Genomic DNA, 17431 nt, shown 5'->3' with positions numbered 1-17431 from the left:
GGGTCCCGCATCCAAGACATTGTGGAGAGGATCCCCAGGCTTGTCCGTCCCTCTGACTATTGCCTCATGCTCTTCATCCACGTGGGCACGAATGACATGGCCGGGGTGTCGTGTCCGGTCGGGGGTCCCTGGGCGGAGGCCTGCACGGTGGCGTCGTCAGGGCAGGTCTCTCCGTTGGGCGGTCCCTGGAGGTCTGGTTCGGTGGGGTTGTCGGCGGGGTGGCTGGTCTGGCGGGTCTCCGCGCCACGGCCTGGGTGTGCCGGGCCGGGGCGACGGACCTCACCAGCGTGCCGGGTCTCCTCTCGGCTCCGTGGCCTTGGCATACCTTCTGGTGGTTTTTGAGGAGCTTCAAGGCCTCGTATTCGGTGCCGCAGAGGGAGCAGTAAAAAGCTAGGCGCAGCTGGTGGAAGCGCCGCAGGTATTTGTTCATGTCACCGTGCGACCTGTACTGTCTCGGCGGGTGGCAGGTCGGGCAGAACAGCTTGTCCGGAAGAGGGAAAGGGAGGAACGTGAGCGCCGTCACGTCTGCTCCTTCCCCTGGGTCGTCCGTGGGGGGGTCCGGTGTCAGGGGGGCTCGGGGCTCCTCCACCAGCGTGGGGAGACCCTGGGGGGGGGCATCCTCGGGACTGCCGGGGTCCAGGGGTCGTCGCCGTTCGGGGCCCGCCGTTGTCACCGGGGTGCCATGGGGGTCCGGAGGGGTCCGCTGTCGCTCGGGGTGCTCCGTCGTCATCCGGGGGGCGTCCTCGGGCTCCGGGGTCCTCCGCCGGGAGGCGGCTCTCGTCAGCTGGGGTTCCAGGCTCTGAGACTCTCTCCGCCTCCGGGGGTCGATCGATGGTCGGGGGTCCGCCGCCGCCTGTTGGGGTCCCGACATCGTGGGGGGGGGGTGCGTCAGGGTTCTTCGCTGGCTCGGGGTCGCTGGTCTACCCTCCTGGGAGGGTCCTCCGGGATCCGCAGTCGCCGTTCCGCCCTAGCTGGGGTCTCCGTGCCTCGAACGTTCTCGTCAGTGGATCAGGGCGTCCTTGAGACCTGGGGGTGTTGCTCCACGTTCCGTCCTCCGAACCCTGGCGTTCGCCTACTCTGACCCTCCAGCCCCTTTGCCCTCAAGAAGCCCCACCCCCTTGCATACCACTTGGCCGGTCTCTCGGCCCACAACCCCGTCCACCTCCCCGCTTATAACCCCAACCTCCTCAAATACCTTCCCGCCCAATATCTACACATTGCCCCCACTTTCCTCCCCTCCAGGCCCCCAACTCTCACCACCCCTTTCCAAAAGTGCACATACAGAAACACCTCTAGTTCCGGCACGCCCCAGCCTCCCAAGTCCTCCCCCTTATATATATACCTCCCTCCTCGCCACCCTCTCTGTCTGCCCACTCCAAAAAAAGAGACACATTTCCCTTTGCACCCACCTCTCCTGCAACCAGGTGGGCGGGTACACCATTGCCGCAAACAGAATTGTCAGCAACAAAAACTGCTCCATAATCCCCACCTTCCCCCTGAACGACAGCTTGCTCGTTCCCCATATCCCTACCACTTTCCTCACCCTCCCTCGAACTCCTCCCACGCCCGTTCCCCCTTCCCCCTCACATCCATATACACTCCCAGCACCTTGAAACCCTCCTTCTCCACCCGCCACCCCACCTCCTCCAGTCCGGTCCACTCCCCCACCGCCAACAAACTGCTTTTCCCCTTGTTCACCCGTGGCCCCGCTGCCTCCCCATATTCCTTAATTCCCTCCACCGCCCTCCTCAGAGACCCCTCATCCCGCACTATAAACATCACGTCATCCATATATAATGTAACCCTCAAATCTTCTCCCCCCAGCACTGACATTCCTCTCACCCTCCCATCCCTCCTCACCCTCTGTGCCAACGGCTCTATGCCGCACACAAACAGCCCCGGAGAAAGGGGGCACCCCTGGCGCACCCCTCTCTCCACCCTGAATTCCTCTCCCAAACAGCCCTTCACCACGATTCTGCTCCTCGCCCCTCTATACAGGGCTCTCTGCCCACCCCCTCTCTCCCACGTAGTCCAACATATCCCTCCACACCCACTGCGTATCCCCCAACCTCCTACCCTTCACCGCACACGTCTGGTCTTCCCCCACCACCTCCCCCATCACCTTCCCCATCCTCGTCGCCAGCCCCTTGAAAAGAACTTATAGTCTACGTTCAATAACGTGATCGGTCTCCAATTCTTCAACACCTCCCTGTCCCCCTTCTTGTGCAGTAACACCACCACCCCCACCGCAAGCCCCTCCCCGCCACCCCTGACCCCATCACCTCCCGGAACACCTCCACCACGTCCCCCCCCCACCCCCCAAAACCTCTCATAGAATTCAGCCGGCAACCCATCCAAACCTGGCGTCTTCCCCTTCTTCATCTGCCCCAGCACCTCCCTCACCTCTTCCTCCGTTATATCCCTCTCCAACTCCGCCCCCCCTCCCCTCTTTTCCAACTTCCCCGGCCAACCCCCCCTTCCCTATCCCCTCCCTCAACAATACAGTTAAAGTCCCCTACAAACACCTTCTTCCCTCCCCCTCCCCCACATATTGCCAATTTCTGAAAGAATTCCCTCCGCTCCTCCTTCACCGCTGGTGCGTAGACATTGAACACCCCCACCTTCTCCCCCCCCACCTCCACCCTCATGTGTTGCAGTCGCCCCTCAATTAACACCTCCATCCCAATCACCCTCACCTGTGTTTCGTTCACTAAAATCCCCACCCCCGCTGCCTTATTCCCACCTGCCCCCGCCCACCACGATCTTCCCTTATCCCATCTTCTCCGTAGCACCCCATAATCCCCTTCCCACCCAATCCCACACTCTTGTAAACAAATAATATCAGCCCTTAATGCCCTCAAATACCCTCCCACCCTTTCCCACCTTTTCTTAGATGAAAGGCTTCTCACGTTCAAGGAGACAACACAAAATGCCCCTTCCATTGCAATCAGCAGAAACAAAAAAAACTTCCCCCCCCCCCCACACCTCTTATAGATTCATAGATTCATATTCATAGATGTTAGGGTCGGAAGGGACCTCAATAGATCATCAAGTCCGACCCCCTGCATAAGCAGGAAAGAGTGCTGGGTCTAGATGACCCCAGCTAGATACTCGTCTAACCTCCTCTTGAAGACCCCCAGGGTAGGGGAGAGCACCACCTCCCTTGGGAGCCCGTTCCAGACCTTGGCCACTCGAACTGTGAAGAAGTTCTTCCTAATGTCCAGTCTAAATCTGCTCTCTGCTAGCTTGTGGCCATTGTTTCTTGTAACCCCCGGGGGCGCCTTGGTGAATAAATCCTCACCAATTCCCTTCTGTGCCCCCGTGATGAACTTATAGGCAGCCACAAGGTCGCCTCTCAACCTTCTCTTGCGGAGGCTGAAAAGATCCAGTTTCTCTAGTCTCTCCTCGTAGGGCTTGGCCTGCAAGCCCTTGACCATACGAGTTGCTCTTCGCTGTACCCTCTCCAGGTTATCCGCATCCTTCTTGAAGTGCGGCGCCCAGAATTGCACGCAGTACTCCAACTGCGGTCTGACCAACGCCCTATAGAGGGGAAGTATCACCTCCCTGGACCTATTTGTCATGCATCTGCTGATGCACGATAAAGTGCCATTGGCTTTTCTGATGGCTTCGTCACACTGCCGGCTCATGTTCATCTTGGAGTCCACTAGGACTCCAAGATCCCTTTCCACCTCTGTGCCACCCAGCAGGTCATTCCCTAGGCTGTAGGTGTGCTGGACATTTTTCCTCCCTAGGTGCAGCACTTTGCATTTCTCCTTGTTGAACTGCATCCTGTTGTTTTCTGCCCACTTGTCCAACCAATCCAGGTCTGCCTGCAGCTGTTCCCTGCCCTCCGGCGTGTCCACATCTCCTCATAGCTTTGTGTCATCTGCAAACTTGGACAGAGTACACTTCACTCCCTCGTCCAAGTCGCTGATGAAGACATTAAAGAGTATCGGTCCAAGGACCGAACCCTGTGGGACCCCACTGCCCACACCCTTCCAGGTCGAGACCGACCCATCCACCACGACTCTTTGGGTGCGACCCTCTAGCCAATTCGCCACCCACCGGACTGTGCAGTCATCCACATCACAGCCTCTTAATTTGTTCACCAGTATGGGGTGGGATACCGTATCGAAGGCCTTCCTGAAGTCCAAGTATACGACATCCACCCCTCCTCCTGTGTCCAGGCGTTTCGTAACCTGGTCATAGAAAGAGACTAGGTTGGTCAGGCACGATCTGCCCGCCACAAACCCATGCTGGTTTCCCCTCAGCATAATTTGTCCTGCCGGGCTCTCACAAATGTGAGCCTTGATAATTTTTTCAAAGACTTTACCAAGGATGGAGGTGAGACTGACTGTCCTATAGTTGCTCGGGTCCTCCTTCCTCCCCTTCTTGAAAATGGGGACCACGTTAGCCCTTTTCCAGTCCTCCGGGACTTGGCCCGTGCGCCACGAGCATTCGAATATTCCCGCCAGTGGCTCTGCAATGACGTCGGCCAGTGCCTTCAGCACCCTCGGATGGAGCCCATCCGGGCCTGCCGACTTAAAGGCATCCAGTTCTTCCAAGTGACTCTGCACCACCTCAGGATCTACGTGTGGAAGTCTGGCGCCTTGCTGCTGCCTCTCTACAACCCCAGTGAGAGACTTGTCGTGCCCCTCGCTTAGAAATAAATGTTTCATACACTTAAAGCTCTATAAAACTAGAGCCCACCAGTATATATATTCAATATATTTTTAATATATATATATATATATATATATATATATATATATATAGTTTAAATAAAGTCTCTTGTCCACTTTCAAAACTTGATTTTTTTCCTGGTTTTTTGAAGGGGCAATAAATAAAGTAGAAAAGGCTGAACTGTTTTGCATATCTCTGTGGAAGAATGGCGAACATTTCTACTTTAGAGTTCCAGAAAGATCACTGTACAGAACAAAAGCTTATATACAATCACGTGTGCAATTTTAGTTGGCTGGGCCTTTTACTAATGCAAGATCTCCTCTTTGCCCAGAAGCCCCTTCTACTCTTGACCAAATCCTTCGGTCTCTTCAATTGCAAAAAGCAGCTTCTCTTTCAGCTGTTCATAGCTTTTACATGGCGGCAGATCCAAACGATTAAAGCAAGTATGACTTCTTGGTAACCAGGTTTCCTTGCCAACTTTTTCAATGCAGATCTCGTCCTGCTTTCCTGATGTTCCTCTCACCCTCCCTCCTTCTCACTCCTCATTTCATCACGATCAATAGACATTAATTGCACAGTGCTAAGCTGCTCACCAGGATGCTGAGATGCTCTGTCTTAATTTTCTGCTTTGCATTCCCTAAATAATGAAAAACACCTTGGGTTAAACAAAAACTTGAAAAGGATTCCCACTGCCTGGCGTGGCCGCCCAGCGCAGCGCTTCCTTGGGTAAGCCTTCTTCTATCTGTTCCCTCCGCTGCCTTGGTGAAAATGTAAAAATAAAAAATCTCAGCAAAGGAAAAAAAAATCTCTGCTGGAATTTGTCTGATCCCTGCGCGTGTCGAGGATGTTCTGTTCAAGGACAGCATGGCTCGATTCGTTAAATAACGTATTTCTAGCAAGAACGTGACAGAAGTGTTAGCACATCGCTGGGGGGGAAAAGCATTTTTCTGACTGATCATGTTGTCTTGCAATACAAAAGAAAGCCAGAATGCTTGTAACTGCATAATAACAATATCCATTCACTTATGAGAAAATAAAATCGCAGACGTGGCTTTTATACCGGTAGGATATTGGTTCATCTTTTTTCTACAGAGGTCATATCTGCATAAATATTAAAGTGAGGCAACACAGCGGGTGTCATCCCCTGCGCTTAAACTACATGCTGAAAGCCCTTTAAATGTTGGCACCCTGCTGAAGTTAGTGACCTTAGAATTATTAAGATGAATTATAATTGCTCAGAGCCAAGTACCAAGAGACAATTCCTTGTTAACTTGCACACTACTTGAATTAGAAGTGTTTACCACTTATTATCATTTCCTCCATGAAACTTATAGTTCAACATGAATACAGGCAAGAAGATTTATTATGAAAACATTCATGCTTATGAGAGCCTCGATGCTTGGGTACACTATGAAACCTGCACAAAACAGCTAGCAGCAGATTATTATTACCCAGGCATTGTAATTACCTATACATTATAATCAGATGTAAAAATCAGAGGGCAAATTTCTCATGAAGGAGAGAGGCACAGGATAGGGAGGATCACTTGCATTGTACATGCCTGGACGCTAATCACTGGTGCAAGAGTTACGTTCATCTCACTTGCTTCAAGATTACTTTAATACAGCGCCATTAGTCATATGCCAATCGCCGTGATATGAATTACACAAATCACGTTAACGTGGAGTTTAAAACCACACGCATGTTTCCTATGTTGTGTTGTAATTCATTATAAATGAAACAGCAATTCATTCTCTCAGGCGGAAAGGAGAGGTCAAACCCACAGTATTCATTTTCATCTCCCAGAATGAAATGATTTGAGCTTTCCATTTACCTACACACTAAAAATGACTTTATTTGCTGTAGCTAAGTGATACAACTGGGATACAACTAGCAACTGCTAGTAATCCCATATATTTCCATCCTAAGATCCCAATTCTGCCATCTCAGGCTTATATATCTAAGCCTGTGAGCAGTCCCATTCAAATCAGTGGGGCAATATATGAGTTTAATGGTAAGCACTCGTACCAGTGTTTAGACAGCAGAGCCTGAACGCTGGAAAACAACATACTGGGTTTTTCCTCCCAGCCTAAGCCATTTTGTTGCATTTGTTGAACCTATTCAGACCTATTATGAGTAGTGTTTTGCATGTGTATAAAATGCAGATATAGAAAGAATATCTCTATGCTTATATATTTATATGTGCATGTGTGTGTGTGCGTGCATGCACACTATATATATATATGTGTGTGTGCGTGCATGCATGCACACATGCATATACATATGAATATATATATGTGCATGCACATATGCACATATGCGTGAATATATATTCACACACACATATACACACACACACACGGCTGTGAAGCTACACCCAGGCTATGCTGTGTCTTCCTCTCTTCATGCTGATTGAAGCTTCAGGAAGGGGATGAGAAGAGTAATCAGTTGATTCAGGAGTTGAACCCTAGGGCTAGACACGGCACAAGATTTGAGTCCTACCACACTTCTCTGTTGGGGGACGCAGCCACATGCACGTGGAGTTACACGCCTGGACACTACCCGGTGCTGCAGACTATCTGCAGGGCGAAGGGCGGGCTGGGTCACTGAGCTGACCCCTCCGGTATTTCCAGCGGTCTGAAGAGATTATAAGAGAAACGTGTCCTTCAGGCTGGGAGCCGTGGTATGGCGAAGGGAAGCATTTCCTGCCCGAATGCAAGGTGGTGCCTGTATTCCCGGGGTTGCCCCAGGTCTAGGGTGGGATGAAGGCCCCTCCTCTTCCCTGTAATTAGAAAATGCCAGGAGGGGAAGATGCTTCCCCTGGTTTGAAACCTCGTCCACCACAGCCCTGGGAAGTAACTCTCCAGGGAGTGTGAGTTTGGGAGGTTGTTCTGTTACCTATTATTTTAATCTGTCTTTATTTTTATCTGGTTTTACTGTAAGCTGCTTTGAGCTGTTCTTAAGGAGGGCAGCAAATACATCTCATACACAGATAAATGAGCTTTGCCCCCCCGGCCCCGGTTATGCTATTTCAGCTCACTGTTCTGGGGGCTCTTGCTCGACTTCAACACCAGCAAGACTAAGAAGCTGGGAGGACAGGACTCCCTGCCCATTAATGGTGTTGATACTGTGTCTTGATGCACTTTACTTCACCCGACTCAAGCCAGCCTTTGCTTATTGTCGTGGAAACACACACAGAGTACTTTTGGGTCAGGTCAGCAGAAGCTTTTATTTAAAAGAAACTACAGCTGTAGGGGGAGTTCCAAAGTGACATGGATTTCCCAAGCACTTGGAAGGGGTCCCCCCCCAAGAGCAAAATCAGGAGGCTTATATACTTTTTAACAGTCGCTTACAACTCACGTGATCATATAGTGAAATTAGCATGAAAAGCGGCTATAATATTACTTTATTATTTCTTTGCTGTTATCAGGATGGGAATTATGGGGGAGATAGGGTTAGTTCACAAACCTCCTTCTTGCACCTGGAAATCTACTTTGTACATACTTTTTTTTTTTTTTTCTACCTTTAAGGCCGCGGTGAGCGAAGCATTTGCAGAAGAGTTACAAAGAACAAACACTTGCCCTTATCTGTTCTACTGTACCGAGCCAGCAATTCTACACAAAGCGGTTATGTCATCTTATAACTAAAATAATCAAAGTTTAAGGCATATATTTTTTCTGATTCCACATTATGGAGAGGGCAATCCTTGCTATGGGATGCTGAACAGCTTGTCAGAGCTTCCCCGGGATCACAGCCACTTCCATCCCCAGTGCTTTGGCAATACACAAAAGCAGTTCCTGGAGTTATCCAAGACCATCGTGCGCTTGTCCTGGTGCCGCGGGGGCAAGAGGACCGCAGGTAATCCTGGCAGGTGCTTGTGATGTCCTGCTCCCAGATGCAGTTCCTCTTGATACTCTGGTGTTGCTGGTCTGGCCAGGGAGCCTGGTGGGGAGAGCGACTTGCTCTTGAATGTGGAGGAGATGGACTCTGATGCCCAACAGAGCGGATTTGGGAACCCCATGTGTGTACTATATGGCTCACCTCATCTGTCCCGTCCGGCAGAGTCGTGCGGCAAGAAATCCAAGCATCTCTGGGACATCAGTCCCCTTCCCGGGAGAAGAGGGCTCTGCTTGAAGACGCACGATGGAGAGCACCAATGCAACAGGCATTTCTGGTTCAGCGGTCCGCACCTGTACTCCTCATTGCCCCCTGCCTGCCGTCGCCATCTGTGATGCACAGGGATAATTCTGCTGCTGCTTGCCCTTCAGCAAATCCAGTCTTGTGATATGAGGAAAATGCTCATCTAGAGCATGAGGCTTGCAACTAGGGGAGGAAGAGCTCAAGTCTGTAGGTAACTCAGCTCTTCCTGTGAGCTGTGGGACCCTGCTGACAGAGGGGACGGGCGTGGAGGTGCCGTAACTTGCAGCAGATGCTGCCCCAGCTGGAAAGCAGGGGAAGGCAGAGGTGGCTTACTTATGACTGCACACTTGCAAAGAGACCCATGCAGAATCAAGCAGCTGAGGAGAGGACAACAGAGAAGCTGGGGAAATAATTGCATGCACCAAGATGGCAGTTCAGAGATTTGCCACTGATCATGGGAGGGCTGCCCCTCGGGGCAAGCTTGTAAATGAGACTGATGCCGCGTTTAGGCTCACGCGTCCCTCACGATAGCCAGGGGCTGATTCAGCTAATGATACCTCCTTTGTCCTGTGCGTCTCTAGATCAAGCAGTGCAGATAATTATGAATTATTATATGGGCATTCAGTCTCAGGGCAAAATTTGCATAGCTAAGTGTGTGCCTGTGGGTGATGTGGTTTCATGCTCAATAATTAAGTACATTTCTGCAGTGGGAAGTGAGGCAGAAAAAGGGTAGAAGCCACTCCTCTCTTCCATCATTTCCCTGCTCATGGACCTGTAAGGCGCCGTAATGAGGCAGGAGCTACTGCTGGCACATGAGGAGGTCGCCGGGGATTTTAGAGGTCTTGGAGCAGGGGAAACGCGGGGTCCTGGCAAAGCTATTGCATGCCTCCAAAGCAGCGGGGCTAAATTGCTGTAGCCAAGCCCGTGTGTGTATGGGAGAGGAATCTGGTCCACTCCATGCAAGCAAAGTCGCACAGCTCCATGGGGACCTAGTTAAATATCTTTTAAGGTACTGCCTGGGGTCTCACAACCTAAAAAGGTTAGCTTGAAGAGCTCACTTTCATTTAAAACATCCCTTCTCTTACTTCCAGGATCAATACCCAGCTTCCAGAAGGAAAGTTCAAAAACAGCATCATTTCATCAGCATGATGTGGGAACCGAAGGGGGATTTTGCCATTTACCCTTTCTAATATCCTTCAGCAGGATTGCCGCGTGGGGGCTGCGGTTCAGGATGAAGGAGCTGATTAGCCAGGGGACGGGGGAAGGGAGCAGGCCTCTGGACCGCTCTGACGGACTAAACATCCTTTTCATGCCACACTGCTATCTTGCAGTGGGAAAGGCAGGTCAAGCATGAGCGCACGAGGCACAGAACTGGCACGAAGCTCAGCCACTGACCAGCCTTGTGGCCTTGGGCATGTCATCTAGTCACTATGGGTCTCAATATACCCTTTGTTAAAAGCGGCGTCATACCCCTTACTTCATGGAGTGTTAACCTAACCTTGTGGGAAGTGCGCTTTGAGATCCTCAGCTGGGTGTAAAGTGCAAGCAGTTGCTGTTATAGTTCCCATTATTCCTATTATTAGTATCATCAACACCAGAAAATGGGTGGGTCAAGCTTAACTCAGTGAGCTGTCCCCATTATCCACCTAGCACCAAAGCAGCCGGTCTCTCTGCACGCAGGCATTTCAATAAGAAAGGCCAAACATTGTGGGTCTGAACCAGGTGGATCGGGGCTGAAGGTGAAGGGTAAGGAGAGCAAAATATGATCCGCCCAGTTTAGACAGGGCTTTGCACCGACCAGTCAGATACAAACCCAAGCCCCTTCTAGTAACTTCCAAGGAGGCATCACATGTGAGGACTGGCAAAGGCAGGGCAGTGGTGAGTAGATTTGATTGCAAGAGCAGCCTAGCTCAGAAAAGATATTATTACTTGCAGCATTGATGTTTCCTATAATGGGAGACAAGGCAGTGGCACAAAGGTCCTGGACACCCATCACAGTGGACCTGGGATGGAAACATCTCATGCCTATGTACCACTAAGGAGGAAGAGGGGGATAGTGGGTCCTTATTAGCAAAAGTATGTGGGTCTCTATATGCTTTTCCCATTGCATGTTCCCCTGATAAGGACAGAGGACGATAGTAACTTTTTGTTTCTGGAGAGATAGGACTCAGACTACTATCGACAGCATGGTACAAATCACCGAACATTTCACATAAGGAGAGAAAAGCTAACGTTTCACGTTAACTCCCTTAGGAGTGTTTAAAATTGTCACCCTTGAAGGTTAGATATACAATTATGAATGCAATTATGAAAAATTTAACTAGATGCTTTCCCTCTCCTAATGAGGATATTTCTTCAGTGTCTCTTTTCCTAGACTGCTAGAGACAGTCTTTGAAAGTCTTTGTTAAAATTAATTTAATAACTGCAGTCTGAAGCCTAGAGCTGTCAAACCAAAATTATGGAACAGGAGAAGGAAACAGAGGAAAAACATGTCATCCTGCCACAGCAAGTCAGATCCCTCTTTGTGCAACTAGACTCGTTATAACACACTGTACATTTTACTCGTGTCACCAAGACTGAATACTACCGTACAAGGCAGGTACTGCAAAGACTCTGCCATTGCTGTAGCTGAGGCGGAGGCAGCGTGTCGAGGCCGCCTCAGGCCCGCTCCGACACCCCGCGGCACCGACACGATGGAGGCCGGGTCTCTGCACAGCCGCAGGAGCGGGAGGGGGGGGGGGCAGGAGCAGCCCGGTGTGTCCGGTCCGCACTCCAGAGCTGCCCCCGCCCCCGCGCAGACACGCGGCCCGGCTGAGAGAGGGTCGTCCTCGGCTGCGAGGGGTTGCCCACGGGTGTTTGTACGGGGGGTTGGGGTGTAGATATGCACATATACACTTTACACGTATACACATACGTGTGCATGTCAGTATACATACATGGAAAGAGTGCGTTGGCAGTGCACATACACTTCTGCCTGTTTGCGCACACCTGCATGCACACACGCAGTATGCACCTGCAGGCACGCTGTACCCTATGTGCTACAGGTGCACTGTGTGTATACACCTACACATGCAGATGTGTGTGCATGCATGTACATACACACACACACACACATGTGCATGCATGTACGTGGCTGCATGGGCTCACACACCGAGTGAGTGAGTAGGGGTGGGAGTCAGTCTACTATTTTTCATAATGAAAAACTGAGTGAAATTAGTTGTGAAAAGCAGGTGGCACAAAACTCAGGCCAGTTGCAGACGGGCGCCTGGAGCCGAAACAGGCTGAGAAACCCCCGTGCTAGGTACAGGAAGCCACGATGATCGCTTTCTCTACGGCATCTTCAATAGCACCTGGGTATATTTTTCATGCCTGTTAATGGGGACTGATTTCAGACATGCTCCAGTGAAGACATTAAGTAGGACTGAAATTGTCTCCTTGTTTCATTCAGCGTAGGCCTAAAGGCCTCAAGTTGCAGTTAGTTCGTTACTGAACAAACTGCCGGTTTTCAGGGAGTCTCCAGCGCTCGACGCTCCTCACCTCCCGCTCCAGCGCTCGGCGCTGTCTCCCCCGGGCACTGACGCTCCTGGTTATGCCTCTGGCTTTGCTTACACAAAAAGTTGAACCAGTTTAACTCTGGTTTACTCAATCTGGTCAGTTTAAGTAGTGCACACCAATTCACAGGTGGTTTTCTTGGTGTAGCTTGTGTTGATAACTTTAAAACCAATTTTATTTAAATAGGCACAATATCTGGCTAGGTGAGGCCTGAAACATTATTTCCCACACCCTTTGCATGGTCATGCATGCCCATAGGAAAAGAAAGGAGAAAGTGCTTGATGAAGTTATGGAACCACTTTGATTCCAGTTAATTTACTACATATCTGCTCCCTGACATAGGAAGTTGCTTGGCTTCCCTTTCTAATAGGATCTATTCATTTAGCAATAGCAGTTGTAATTATGCTTTAAAAATACTGACAGTAAAATCTGATTTCACATGCTCCTGCATTTTGGGGGAGGGGAAAAATCTTGACTAGAAACTCTCACTTCTTGAATGAAACTTCCCATGCTTCAAAGCTAAACAGAATTATTGAAAATTAGGGTTGGAAGGGACCTCAGGAGGTCACCTAGTCTAATGCCCTGCTTGAAGCAGGACTACCCCCAACTATATCACCCCACCAAGGCTTTTAAAATTTCCAAGTGAACATAAGTAATAGGTTTAGTTGCCAAAAATGAGTCCAGTAAGGCAGTCATTTTAGTACCGTAGTGTATATGAATCATTCTGTTCCTGTTAACCTGAACGTGTAGGAAGAATTATATGTATCAGTCTTCTTTTGTTCAATAGAAACCAAAAGACTTATCTAGGCAGAGTTGTGGTGGGGGATATTTATTCTAGTTTTTGCTATAATTTTAAATCTTCCAATTTGAATGTTGTATCACTGGGATTTTTACCTTTAAATGGGTAAAGTAGTGTCATGAAATACTGTATGATGCACACCCAAAGAGAAGGTACAATGTATTTTAAGGTTGGGAAATTATATTAGAGCAAATAGGAGCAAAAGTGCCTAGCCAAACCAATAATTACCCTTCCATGAATACTAGGTTCTGTTTCTCACCTGTCTAAACTCTTTCCTCTGGTGAGATAGTTTCATCTTTTTACATTAATCTTGGGATTTAGTATGGGATAGTTTTAAAATTGCTCTTCTGTGTAAAGTTAAGACTAACAGTCCCGATTTCCTCAATGCTGAAAAAAGCCCTTCTTCTTCCTGATTTACACACTTAGAAACGTGTTTCTGTTTTAACACTGATTGATGGAGGTTGGGTGTTTTGCTTTTGTTTTGGCGAGTCTCTGCTCTTACATTGGTATGTGGTATCATAACTGATAGGTGATTTCCCTTGCGGAGTGGGGGGCGGGGTTCCAAAGAGGAAATCATCCACTACGAATGCTTTGGGCTTGATTCAGTACTCTGTAAAGTCAGTGAAAAGACTCCCATTCATCTCAGTGTCAATTGGATCGGATCCTTAAAATGGCTTTTCTTGGGGAAACAAGAAAGATTAAAAATAGATTTAAAAAAATAAAAAACGACAGATTAAAAATAGAATGAAAAGTTTTGACGTTTAAGCTGCTAGTTCAGGTGTAGTAAAGGCTGGTAGGGAATAAAAGTCATAACTGTTTGGGAACCTTTTGGCCTTTTTGAAGATAGGCTAGTATGATTTGTGGTGGAAAAGCATCAAACCCTGCTTTCCAGCTTTTCTTGTGCTGTTTTCAAGGTTGCTTTGAAGACTGTTTGTTGGCTCTGTTAGTATCTTTGGAAATGGTGATTTGTATTGGACATGGAACTTCTGTAACTCTTGGAAAGGATTTCTAAATGTATTGTCTACAGAACTAACCGTGGGTATTTTTAGAGTCCAAAATGTGAACTCATTCACTAATTGAGAAATTAACTTTTTTTTCTTCTTCTTTCAGCGCTACGACTTGTTGTGAAGCATTTACAGCTGCTCCACTTATGCATATTTTCAAACAGGCAGGATCTTTTGAAAACGATACCTAATGTTATATTATTAAAATGGCTATCCATACAAGGCAGAGAGTGTAAAAATGAAAATGCTGACAGGTATTTTTTAATCTTTTGAGATTTTAACTAACATTTCATTGATATTTATGTTTTATTAATTATCTCTGTAAGCAAATATAAATTGATGTATTATGCATCTTCTAGACAAGGGTTGCTCAATTTCCATCCCCTGGGCCAAATGCAGCCCCATGGAGCCATCACATCTGGCTTGTGGGGTCCCCATGGGTCTGGGGAATTGGCAGCAAGCGAGTGGTGGCCATGAACACAGCCTCCCCACCACTTCCCCTGCCAAATCCCCAAGCCCCAGTACCTGCATGGCTGGTCTGAGCCAAGCTATGCCTCTTTCCCCCGTGGGCCTGGGCCACGTTCCCCCACTTCGGGATCAGGGTTGGACCGTGTCCCCTTCCTTTCCTGCAGGGCCGGGTTGGGCCAGGCCACGCACTCTTTCCCTCCCTACAGGGTCACCTGGCTAGCCTTCTTTCCCTCTTGACAAGGATGGGTCAAGCTCCTTTCCCCATCAGGGCTGTGTTGAAGCCAGTTTGTCCCCCACCTGGCCAGATGGTGCCCACCCACGTGCCAGAGCAGGAACACCTGGATCCAGCCCATGAATGTATTGGCCACTGGCAGCCTGGCCTGCTGTGTTGGGGCTGCACTGTACTATCGGTGGTCCATTAAACCAATTTTAAAGAAACGAGTCATGGAATCACAGATTATGCGATCATAATTTTATCACTACTTTATATTTTCCTTTCAAAGGAAAAACTAGAAGTACTCTGTGACAGGCTCACAGCCGCAGGGGCTGCCATGACGCCCCTAGCGGCCTTGCTGCTCCTGCCTGGCTCCAGCTCTAATGTCACTCTCTCTTCATTGTTCACCAGCCGTGCCTCGCTCTTAATATTACAGGTTGATTCAAGGAGGCTGCTAGCAGGCCTTAGAGTGAGCCCGAATCCAGTAAGTTTCCCCTGGGTCTGAGGCCCCATTGGCCGCTATCCAGACATCCAACCTTGGTAGGTTCCTCTCGGCCTGACTACAGGTGCCCTACAGGACCTAGCCTTAAGGGCAAACGGTGTGGTTCCTTTTCCTCCCCTACTCCACGCCCTAAGCCTCAGAGATGTTCTCCCTTTGATTTTCCTTCTTATGCACTCTGCCCCCTTGAGCTCCCAGACCCCTCCCCTGCCCAGCCCTGGACACAGGTGGCTCTGGGCCTCTTGGACCTCGTGATCTGGGTCTCAGCCTTTTTTCAGTTCTGGGACCCCTCCCTGGGTCCCACCCTCAGTGTGAGGGCTCCTGGGATACTGGCTCTCTAAGCAAGCCTTGAGTCTGCACCCCCAGGGTTCAAGGCTAAACATAAATCAATAAGAAACATCACCGCTGTCTGTGTTAATTATTTGTACGTCCTTCGATGAGGAGAGATGACAATCCTGACTAAAGTTCTGTTGTAGCAGATGCTGTACAAATGCAAATAAAGACTTAGGGTGCGTGTAGATTAAATGAAAATTCCCTTTTATGTCGACGCAACTGCATTTGTCACTATGGCCTGTTTGTTAGTTCTTATCCTGAAAAGATATAGTCTGAAAAAGCTCCATTTGTATTCGAAGGCCAAGTCTGTGTGTGCATAGTTTTCGACAAATGAGCTGTTAAACTCAGTAAGACTATTAGCGCATGAGGCTAAATGTTTGCATAATCATTTGCAGAAGTGGGGTGTGAAACTAGTTTTACAAATATACAGCAAAGCTAAGGCAGGTCTTACCTTTAAAGCCGCTAATCAGTCTAGTATTATGACCTCATTTGCTTAGCTAGAGTAAACCAAACAAAGGAAATGAGACTTAATAGATACAGCATGGGATCCTGGAGTTTTTACAGGTTAGTTTTATTTTGGTACTGTTTGTAGGCCACATTAGCCCACTGATTGCACTGGTTGTTGTGCAAACACACATGAGCTTCATGCTGATAAATTACAATTTTAAGCCTTGGGACCGTTCTCTTTCTCTCTTGGTTGGAGGATTTGGACCAAAAAGGAAAAACGCAGGGAGGGGGGACTTTGGGGAAGTGATTGAACAGAACAAAATCTGAAAAACGATTCTGCAAGAATATCTTCTTTTACCACCTGTCATGATGTAGAAATAGGCAAGAGGTCAGTTTGGCTTTTAAATTCAGGAGCAGTGTGTAGGTCTGGGATGAAAAAAACCACCCCATTTCTTCCACCTGTTCCCTTATATACTAAGCAAATCTGATTTAGAGAAAGAAGGGTTTTGTTTTTACGAAAACTGCACTTAACCTTGACCTGGCAATCGCATAGCATCATAGCTCTTAACTTATTTGACTATTTGATTACTGTAACTTTTAAAAAAATGAAACATCTAGGAATTAAGAACTGTAAAGTAATAGGTAGTGTGTTATTTTATCATCTCAGGTTCAAGCAGGACAGTTTCAGGAAAGTATGACTTGAGAGAGGCAGCCAGACAGACAATCCAAATGCTTCAGTTGGCAGGATGAAGTGATATGCTAATGTAAGAGAAAAGGTGGGTGTACAATGGCAAGGAAATAAATACCCGTTAAAGGGATGGGAGGTCTAGGACAGTGGTTCTCAACTTTTTTTGTACCAGGACCTATTTATGAAGATCAGTGGCCAGTCCCCACCTGCCTTCCCCCAGCCCTCCTAAAGGGAGCCCCCAGCTGCCCCTGTGCCATTCGGGCCGAAGTCCCGCAGTTCGTGCGGATTTCAGCGGAGAGAGTCCAGCCCCAGCACAGGCTGGAGGGAGGAGGGGAGGCCTGTGGCGGCCCCCCCTGCCCTGGTCTGGGGCTGCCATGCCTCACCAGGCAGCCTGGTCACGGTCCGTCCAGCCCGTCCCTCAGCAGCGTCTCCCAGTTGCTCTGCCCATACAAGTATGAGCACCAGCCCAAGTGCCACCAGCCCACCTATGCAGCTCTCCCCGATGCCGCCTCCTCTTGCTGAAGGGGCAGGCGCCTACCCCTCCCGTCCCCCCTGCCCTGATGCAGCCTTGACGCCCGGCTATCTTCCCCCATATCTGGCAGGT

The 17431-nt window shown here is 49.0% G+C and overlaps 1 long non-coding RNA gene across 1 annotated transcript; it reads left to right on the top strand.

The window, feature by feature from the left end:
* The first annotated feature begins 11642 nt into the window (after positions 1-11642).
* LOC132248735 (uncharacterized) lies at positions 11643-17026 on the top strand. The gene is made up of 3 exons (XR_009460087.1): positions 11643-11675; positions 14285-14432; positions 16807-17026. It is a non-coding gene; the product is annotated as an uncharacterized LOC132248735 (long non-coding RNA).
* Positions 17027-17431: the final 405 nt, after the last annotated feature.

Source organism: Alligator mississippiensis, chromosome 1, assembly GCF_030867095.1.
Source record: "Alligator mississippiensis isolate rAllMis1 chromosome 1, rAllMis1, whole genome shotgun sequence".
Taxonomy (NCBI): Eukaryota; Metazoa; Chordata; order Crocodylia; family Alligatoridae; genus Alligator; species Alligator mississippiensis.
Note: the sequence above shows the minus strand (reverse complement) of the source record. Positions and strands in the feature narration are given on the sequence as shown.